The sequence below is a fragment of the Cyprinus carpio genome, unplaced genomic scaffold, assembly GCF_018340385.1.
Source record: "Cyprinus carpio isolate SPL01 unplaced genomic scaffold, ASM1834038v1 S000006759, whole genome shotgun sequence".
In the NCBI taxonomy this organism is placed as follows: Eukaryota; Metazoa; Chordata; class Actinopteri; order Cypriniformes; family Cyprinidae; genus Cyprinus; species Cyprinus carpio.
Genome location: NW_024879356.1, coordinates 210,601 through 220,644, shown reverse-complemented (window position 1 = coordinate 220,644; position 10,044 = coordinate 210,601). Strand labels below are relative to the sequence as shown.

At 39.2% G+C, this 10,044-nt stretch overlaps 1 pseudogene; it reads left to right on the top strand.

Moving 5' to 3' along the window:
- The first annotated feature begins 6,707 nt into the window (after positions 1–6,707).
- LOC122144777 lies at positions 6,708–9,259 on the top strand (annotated as a pseudogene).
- The last annotated feature ends 785 nt before the right edge of the window (positions 9,260–10,044 follow it).

Here is a 10,044-nt window from a genome sequence, read left to right as displayed (position 1 = left end):
CAGAACTAAAAACATGCTAAATGTGTCGTTTTTTTAGTATTTAGCCCTCTTTAGAAACTTGTCTTAAGAGCTGACCATTCATCAAAATCAAATGGGTTCCGTAACATTTGAAACAAAGCTATTGTGTAAGAATAACGTAGGGGCCACAGTGAATAAAAGGTTAATGCGCTAACAATTGGGTAATGATGCTTGAACACTGAGAGCTGAATGTCAGAATTGGAAAACCCATGACTTCCTCAAACTCATGTATCCTGACAGGAAGTCCGGGGTCATAATACAGGAAGTAGAGTTAGGGTCACCTTTTCTGTGTGTGTTTCTCCCTCTGCCGCGCATATATTCCATTTTTTTTATTGTCAAACTCCCTCACCACATACTACAGCAGCAGTTTTAAAAAATCTTTTCAAGATTGAGAAACATGTTTACAACATGAGGTTTTTCACTCCCTTTATAGCCATGTAAAATGACCACATTGATATTGGTTTCTGAAGCTGACATAATTCTGACAGGCGCTTTTGTTTCGAGCCAACGCCACTTTGCAGTGGCAGATTAGTGTATTTGTGAGCGTGCATGCGGGTTGAATGGTGCCGAAGGCCAAATGCCGGACACTGTTTCGATTGGAAAGCCGTGCCAGAAATACTGCCCTGAAATCTGAGAATGGCAGGAAGGGGCCTATTATATTTCTGAGCCATTCTCTCACGTTCGGCCCTACTACGTCCTGGAGCCTGTCGGCCATGAAATTCGCTTCCCAGGATTTCCGACTACCAGCTGTGGCTTCCGACTAAAATCCCAAATCTTTCACTCCAAGACGCACAAGGCTTCCTGAATATGATGCACTTGCTTGTCTCTCTGTGACCTTAAACACTACTAAGATGCTGCCTATACCTATGAACTGGCGTCAAAAGGTCCACAATCCTGGTATAGCGTCGTTTTTTTGGGTTGTTCCTCCTTTTCCCCTGACATGAAAGATAAACATATGCCCCTTTGTTCTCGGACAGATTGGATAACAATGAGAAAGGAAGTAGAGTCTTTACTCATGGGTTAATTTGTTTTCAGGTTGTCGTGTCGTACTTGCAACACTCTTGCAACCTCCACCTTGTTCTTCGCACCCCAAAAAGTCATCAAAGGAAATTTATTGAGATTAGATTAGATATAATCTTAAAATCTTGGTTGTTGTTTGAATCAGTAAAGAAATGGTAAGTTATCAGTCGTTAACTAGTTTATTTTTGGATTATCAAAACCTTTTTTCCATGCATATCCAGCTTCATTCACTAATCAACAAGAACATCCCTGGAGTAACTGAAATAACATGAAAACTTTATGATGTTGCTACAGATTGATGATCTCAGTAACTTCCGAGATTCTTTATACGTCTTTTGTGGTTTTTTTTGCAGATGTGTTTGTTTAGAACTGCTTTAAAAAAAACAGTTTAAACCACCGTAAAGTGTTCAGACTGGTCCTTTTTTGCTAAGTTTTGACAAAACAGGTACACAGTACACTGTCAGCTTGGTCGAACCTCAGACTTGAAGACCATAAAACAACTTTAAACTGGTTTTTAAACACAGAAGCTTCTTTAACAGTGAATCCTGGTGCTCTCATGTTACATCAAATCAATTACTAAAATAAATTTCCCAACCATTTTACTTGCACTACACTTTGAATTAACAGGACAAATGTTTGTTTGCCCTGAATCTAACACAGGTCAGAGTACTCTCAAGGAGAGATCCGGGCTGAGGACGAGCTTGGAGCCCAGGCAACAGTGGTCCTGTTTGCCATGATGAAGCATGTTAACTTGGTTTTAAAAAGGCCGTTTTGGGGGCCCAGTTACTAGGGCAGAAGCCTTCTGTTTCAGAGGAAGGGCCCTTGAGATTGTGGAGGTTGCTGTTGTTTTGCAATTGTGGGCTTGGGACTCGTGTACTTGTAAGAACACTAATGCCTGTAATGCTGAGTTGGTAACGGTCCCCACCCCGCTTTTCGCCAGCTGGCTCCGCCTTGGGAACCACGGATAGCATGCACAAATCCAGGGCTGGGCCCCTCTCCGGGCCGGGGCCTAGGGTCATTTCCCCGCCTTCCTTCTCCAAGCAAGCATGTTTTGGGATGAAAGGAAATACGTCCTCCGGCCTGTGTAATAGAAGAAACACCCACAACCTCCACTAAACGCTTGCACTAAACTGTGTCCCAGTGGTGGAACCCACCTTTGGCCACATGCTATGATAAGTCTCAGAGGTGACACTGACGAGCTTGTAGCTCCGCGCTGCCACAGACAGCAGACCTTGGGCCGAGGCCAATTCCTGTTTTTTTGTTTTGTAGGTCTGCCCTGGACATGATCACCACTTGCAAAACTAAAAAAATATCACTAAATTATTTCCAAACCACACTAGTCAGCCAGGAACACGCAAAAACACTCAGAATAGGAAGTGAACCGCTTGCTGGTTTGTTTTTTTTCACAATAATATACACCTGACTGGTCAATAGTTTTGGAATAATTCAGATTTTGTTACTATTTAATAATAAGATTTCACTATTTCAACAAAATATCTTAGTTTTAAGAAGAAAGGTATTTATTAGATCACAAATACAGTACAGTTGTGAAATATTTCAATTTAAAAAACACACTTAGTTAACTATAATGTACACAATGGAAATTTATCTCCTGTGATGTCAACAGCTGAAATAGTCAGGAGCCAGTTCTTCAGTCTCCGTGATCATTTTGATATGCTTAAAGTAGTGTATAAATTGGTAAATGTCACAATAGTACTGTGTTTATACTGTATTTTTGACCAGATAAGCTGCATCCTAGATTGTGCATTCAAGAACTTTTTTCAGAAACCGGATACAAAATCTTAACATTCATCTCCTGGGGTTTTTTTTTTCTTTTTTTTTTTTTAGCCTGACTCTGTAACATATGTGGGGTCACTACAGAATTAACAAAGCATTTTTGTAAGATCTCTAATACCCAGCTTGTTAACTTTGAATTTTTTTATATGTTTCATATGCACAAACCGATCAAACACAAAACTATCGGCTTTGTGTTTGTCTGCCTCTCCTTCAATATGTTTCACTATACTGTCCTTTATTTATCCTACAAAGACATGTGAAAATCTTCTTGACTGGTGGCAGATCCATGCAATCAGGGGGGAAAACGAGGGAAAGGTCCCAGGTCTATGAAGCTGTACCGACCTTGCTTTTTAATTAGCCCTTAATAAACTTTAGGTCACACCCTGGGAGAGCTGCCGACCTCCCTGGGGCCTTGAGGGCCTGTTTTACAGTCTTGATTGGAGCTATCTGTGTTGATGCTTGGATCTGGTGGCGGGTATTTATAAGGCCAATGGGGTGATGCAGAAACCTGTCAACATGAACAGAGGTTTTGTGTCTTTATATTAGTCCATATTAGTCATCAATTTACATTTTTGCACAGTTAAATCACACACAATTATATTTGTTTGTCGGTTTATTTTTTCCTTCGCAAAATATCAAAGCATTACATTCTCTTTTAACCAAGTGATCTCAAGTTCATTTCAAGGATGTTTTTGTCAGTCAGTTCCCCTCTTATATTCAGGCTAGATAACCACATATTAGTTCCTTACAACGAAGGTACGTGATCAGTTTTGAAAAAAACAGAAAATGTTCCCAATATTTTTTGCCTTTGCTCTGATCTTTACTGTATCTTTTTTTGTATCATTTAAAACCTCAAAAATTTCTACTCACTCCTTTCTTTAAATGCCACCTTTGGCATATAGACACTCTTTAAAAAATCTGGAAAAATTAGCCCAAAATCTACTGTAAATTTGAAGGAGTTTCTGTCCAGTTTTTTCCTGATTGATTTTTACAGGATCTATCAGAATTTCTAATATATCTTAATATATAATCTATATATATTTTATATATAGTATCTAGATTATATATTAGAAATTCTTGGGATGGTAAAATGACAAAATCATAATTGAATTGTGAAATCCCAAAGATATTATATATATATTAAGTATAATGTTTATATCATAATACTATACTACTAGTAAATTTATATTATAAATCTTAATATCTGTTTCATAAACTATTTATATAATGTCTGATTGCAAGTTATTTTTAGTTTGTTATAATTTGCTATTACACTAATTTTCCCTTTATGTATTTATTTTTGGTCTTGATTGTGTTCTCAAAAATTTCTTGGTTATGGCAATACAAGCCATTATTATTGTTTAAAAATGCAATACAGTTTTATTTTTGAGTATATATGATATGCTTTGAGTAATGAATGAATGAATTTTTACTGTAATTTGCAGTAATGGTCTAGTGAAAGGTCACAAGCTGCCCCTCTTCCACAATGGCCATCTTGATATTTTCTAAGGTTTTATAACATGGTGTTAAATTGGACATACACAAACAAACAATGTCAGAATCGGGTTACGAGCTGGCGGCAGCGTGGTAGGGGTACGCTCTGGCTCGCGGTAACCTCCCAGTGCGCGTGCCCTGCCTGGCCTCCCTGTGTTCCTGGCCGTCTCTCACATGGTGATTGGGTTTCAGCGCAGGCTCCCCCCAGGGAAAGGGCTGTGGGGAAGATCATCACACTGGCGGCCTGCCTGGGAGACTGTGCTACGCTCCACCAGGGGGAAGGCAATTGACAAGTGGGGTTTTGTAAGCCCAGACAATGTGCCATCTTCACTGTTTAACCCAGGAAATCCACTACAGCTGGAGCCTCCAAATAAATGAGAAGCCCATGTGTGAAAGTGTGTCTGTCTGTGTGTATGCAGATATTCCCGAACAACTTTGCATACTTTTAACATCTTGATACAATCAGTGTTTACTGAAACATTTTAAAGGACTTTCAGTATGTCCTCTGTTTAACATATGATGTGCTCATTTTCCCATAAATAAAAAAAGGAGTGAAAACTATAGGTTGTATAGGTTCTTAACTATAGGTTCGTTTAAGGGGAATTATTTTTTTGCTTTACTGCATATGGTAAGGTTACCCTTAATGATTTACCATAGTTTTGTTGTTGTTGTTGTTAACAAACTTTTCATAAACACAAGGTTAAAATATGTTTATAAGACATATAAGTACACATACGCCTTAAAAACGTTTTGGAAACCTAAAAGTAAAAAATCGTTTTAGCAATGAGCCGCAACTACTTACAAGTACCGGACGAAGGGCCAACAGAAAACAACTGATGGTGACAACAAACGAATGCTCACTCTTCCGTATATCGGTAAAATCGCATAAAACAAGCTTTCCTTGTTTTTCACTTCTGCGTCTAATACTGATGTCTTAACAAAAGCAAATATAACATAAAGCGTTATTTAGATAGTTTTGACGGTTAACCAATGAGCGCTAAACCGATTTGGCACTCCGTGATATGAACTTCAAAAACTGCTGCAGAAATGTCCTTCCTTAAAAATCATCAAATATTTTCGTACAACATTTTTGCAATCCACTCTTCATCCTTCTCATAGATAAGTCCTTGCCAGAAACCCTTTACCTAGGAGTTTCCTTGCCCTAATCTGCACGCACTGTCCACGCTCTGTCCCAGGCTCTGAAACACCGTCGCCTTTCCCTTGTGCAAAGTGTTTTCTTCACGCTTCTGAGGCCCTCGGGTGCAGAAACGCGAGGTGCTGAAGCTGGGCCGAGTCAATATATCAGGGGAATGAAGTTTGAGACCTCCATCTCGGTGGCTCTGGGCGTGTTTTCTTTTTTCGGTGGGTGTTCCCCCTAGCATGACAGGGCGTGAATGTGAGACTGAGGGCTCCAGCGGGTTCTTGTGAACGATCCGCTCAGAGGGGTTGGTGACTGTACCTTGTGCAGCACTGCATCATGAAGCGCCCTGGGAATGACATCACTTTCCGACAGCGACATGGACGACACTAATTGATGGGGGCAGCGAGTAATAACTACTCAATCTTGGTAAGCGTGCGGGTGGGAACCACAGCTTGTTGCTGTTCTGTTACTGAGGGATCACTTTTAGGACATGTTAGCTTAAGATCGTAAATTCTTTCTTTTGGACATTATAATAAATATATAAAATGCACAAATGGTAGATTAACATTTAGTATAACTAATGATGTTTATAAACAGCCTATAAAACTATAATTAGCAAAGAAATAAAATATAATTAATATATGGCAGTTTCTAAGTTTTTGGATGGTTAGAAATTAGTAAATACTTAAAACATTAGGCTCTGTGATGCTCCAACAGGGTCATAGTCAGAAATGTCATGAATCGTGTATCAGAAACTGTAAGCTTATACTAACTTTTTTCATAATGACTGTCCTGTACCTAAACTGATGTATTTAACCTAATACCGTTAGTAATTATATACTGTTCATGGTACCTCAAACATTTTGTTAATGTGGTAGCATTTTGATTCAATTAAGACTAAATCAAACCGACTACATTAGTTTGTACCAACAATATTTTATTTTAGTAATCGAGGTAGAAATTTTAATTTGCAATTTTGTAATTTGCCATGTGACCATTTTTTTTTACAGTAATGCTACATCTTACTAACACAAACATTAATGGGACATGTAAAAGACATTTCGAACTATTTGAGTGTCGGCTACAGCTAAGTTAGCTCTTTTAAGCATTATATTAAATAATTTTGTTTGTTAATAGCTTAACGTTGAAAGTTATAAAGAGAGTAGTTAATACACTAACACGTCACGCTGCATTTTTTTACCTAAAATATGTTGTTACATGTGGTAACACAAAAATAATGGTTTTTGTTAGTCAAAAATCAAAAGTATAAATTTAACCATGACTGAATTAAAAAGACAAGTAATATTTTGGTAACATCTATAAAACTCTTTATACAGTGCACTGACAAGTTTTCATCCCCCTTTCCCCCCAAAGTCAAAGCAGCGGTTTCGTTTATAAAATGTGGCCTCACTCTACCACAACCCATCTCAAGTCATGGCCTAGGAAAGAAGCGGAGAGGGGTAATTTCCATACTTTTTTATATATATATATATTTGTTAAAATCTTTGAAATTTTTTTTTTTAAACCACTAAACATTACTCTTTCCCATATATTGCAGATCATTGAGAAAAGACGAAGGGAGCCGAACAAATAAAAAAAACACAATAAAATATTATTTTTCTAGTTTTATCAGAGTTGCGTCGTCTGGTGCCAACAGCATTTGAGAAACAGGTGTGAATTCATATTTCTGCTTCAGTCCATGCATGAACTGTTATATATATATATATATATTATATATATATATATATAATAAGCAAAGTATTAGTTCTAATAATAATAATAATTATAATAAATAAAAAATAAGTGGAAGAGGATGTTATCAAAGCTATCATATTAAACAACACTTATCCTCACATATCCTATTGCTTCTCCAAGGGGATCTGCCAAGTTAGAGAAGGCGGAAATATTGCAGATGACAGTGGATCACTTGAAGGTATGCTCCAGGCCACGGGAGGAAAAGGTGTCTGCTTGTTATTGGCTCCCGTTTTGCACACCACCTAACGCTTGCAGTGAAATTTGAGTGACTGAGTTCCTTTTGACCAGATTAAACTGGAAATCAATGTTAATGGTAGGATTGAACTCGTGGGAAAGTGCCGGCAGGACAAAAGAAGCACTTGACCCTGGGATTGTGTTTGCTTTCATAAATCCATGGGAGGGGAGTGGGGCCACATTCACAGGCCGCACTGTTGGGGGTTTGTTAGGGCTTTCCAATAAGTGTTTACAACCGAAGCAATGGGGAGACAAAACAAAACATACAGACAGGTCAGGTCACTAGTCCCGATCCGGATGCGTAGCTTTAGCCTCTCCGAGCACAGTGGGGTTACATCTGACTCGTCATGATGAAAGCTTCAAATCAAGTCACCTTTATTTACTTAGCGCTTGAATTGTTTTCACAGCAGCTTCACAATAAATAAGTAGGAAAATAAACCGAATCAGTGATGCAAACTTGATCAAATATATGATCAATTCAACATTGCTGAAAAGCAGCTCTACAGAAACAATAATGTCATTAACTAGCTCATCAGTTTCGTGTTAATTCAGTTCAGTAACTGTGAAAAGTTTCATCAATTATAAAATGAGTTCAAATTCAGCTATAAAGCAGCTCTACACAAGACAATAGTGTCTTATTTAGCTCGAGTCAGTTCAGTTTAATTCAATAATAGTGTAAAATGTATCAATTATGAAATGAGTTCAATTCAGCTATAATCAGCTCTATAGAAGACAATAGTGTCATTATTGAGCTCAACTGCTGATTCACAGTTGAAATTAAGGTCACTGCTGTGAGTAAATTCAGCTATAAAAAGCAGCTCTATAAACAGATAGTTTAGTGTCATCATTCAGCTCAATTCAGTTCTAGTTTTGTTCTCATCCACTGGTGTCAGTGAAGTCAAATTGATAATGCAGTATTACTGAATATGAAGTGTCTATTAAAACCCAAATGGAGGGGGGGAAAGTTTGTGAGAGAAGCGTGGCATTCATATTTTAAATTGCTCTCTCTCTCTCTCTCTCTCTCTCTCTCTCTCTCTCTCTCTCTCGTCTCTCTCTCTCTCTCTCAGGATACTTTGATGCTCATTCTATGGCCATGGACTTCATGAGCATTGGCTTCGGTTTCGGGAGTGTCTACTGAAGTGGCGAGGTATTTGAGCTCCGTGAAGGACCTGGATTCCGGCGACCCCCTCCGCGTCCGCTTGGTTTCTCACCTCAGCAGCTGCGCCCTCGCAGAGGGAAGAGGCCGCCATGACCCATCAATGGCCCATCACCAGCAGGCCCTCCACCCCCATCACTGGGCTCCCCGCTTTGCATCCCATCCCAGCAGCGTTCCTTGCAACAAAGTGGACTTCCGTCCTCTGAGAGTTCCTCTAGCAGGGCTGGTCTGAGGTTCCTCAGAGGGGTTGCAGCCCTGCTGACCTCCATCCTTCACCCACAGTGATCCGCCGCGATCAGAGTGCCCTCTACTGGCAGCATCGCTCCTTGCGTACCGCACGCTGTCCACCTCGCTGCTTTCGATAATCAGCAACCGTTCACGCGCGGCGGCCGCCTGCTTGCAGCGGCACAAACCTTCCCTCTAACGTTTTTCCGGAGGATTCCCGCTTTTTCAGCCCCAGACGTTAATGGCATCTTCAGTGGCTTCTCCTCCATGAGCCCTTCCGTTTCCACATCCACCACATCCCAGCAGGAGCAGCGGAAGCAAACAGTAAACCATACCGACCATGGGGGACTGAAGTGGGAGCATTAAGTGTTGGATTTGCTCTTGTTGTATTTTGGACGTCTTCCACACTTTGTACATAACAGGAAAGAAAACAGCTATTGTGTCTGCTTTGGTCAGCACTTTGGGGTTTTTTGCTTTACATTGTACACATATGCAACAGCAACATAAGCCAACTTTCTGGGAGGGAAAGAAAGACTGACTTTAACACTTCAAGCGTGTGTGGAAACCCATAATGATGAAAAGCGTTTTCATTATTGAAGAAAAAATCAGTTACTGTTTTTACCCTTCATGTAAATAAGGCTGTACTGTGAGACAAGTGCCTGCATAAACACTGCTAAAAAGCTGCATTTTGAGATGTATGCTTTGATATTTATACATAGAAAAAGCATCCATTCGATTTTCACAAACATACAGTAGCTTTAGAGTTAAAACAGAACAGCTTGTTCAAAGACCAACCAAGGTTTGCAGATAAATCACTAAAGTGAGGTGTGAATCAGTTTTGTAATCTATGATTTAACAATCCAGTTTGTAAATCTGTATATGTGTAAGATTGTAGCTAGAGTTTATATTGAAATTAGAGCAGATGAGTTGGTATGGCATGCACTTCAATCACTACTGTTTTTTGGGGGGGAGACAGGATCTTCTCTCCGCTTTACACAATAGCTGCCTATGAATTAAAAAAAAATAACATTCACAAATATCTCATATGTGAGATTTTGACTACCCTACTGTAACTTTGTTACCTTTTTAATAACCCTACCATTTGCGCTCTGTAAGATGTAACCTTTTTCCCATAGTCCGCAAAAAAGAAAAAAAAACAGATGTCCCTGAAGAAAACTGCGTGTTTTTTTTCATTCTGAAGGCA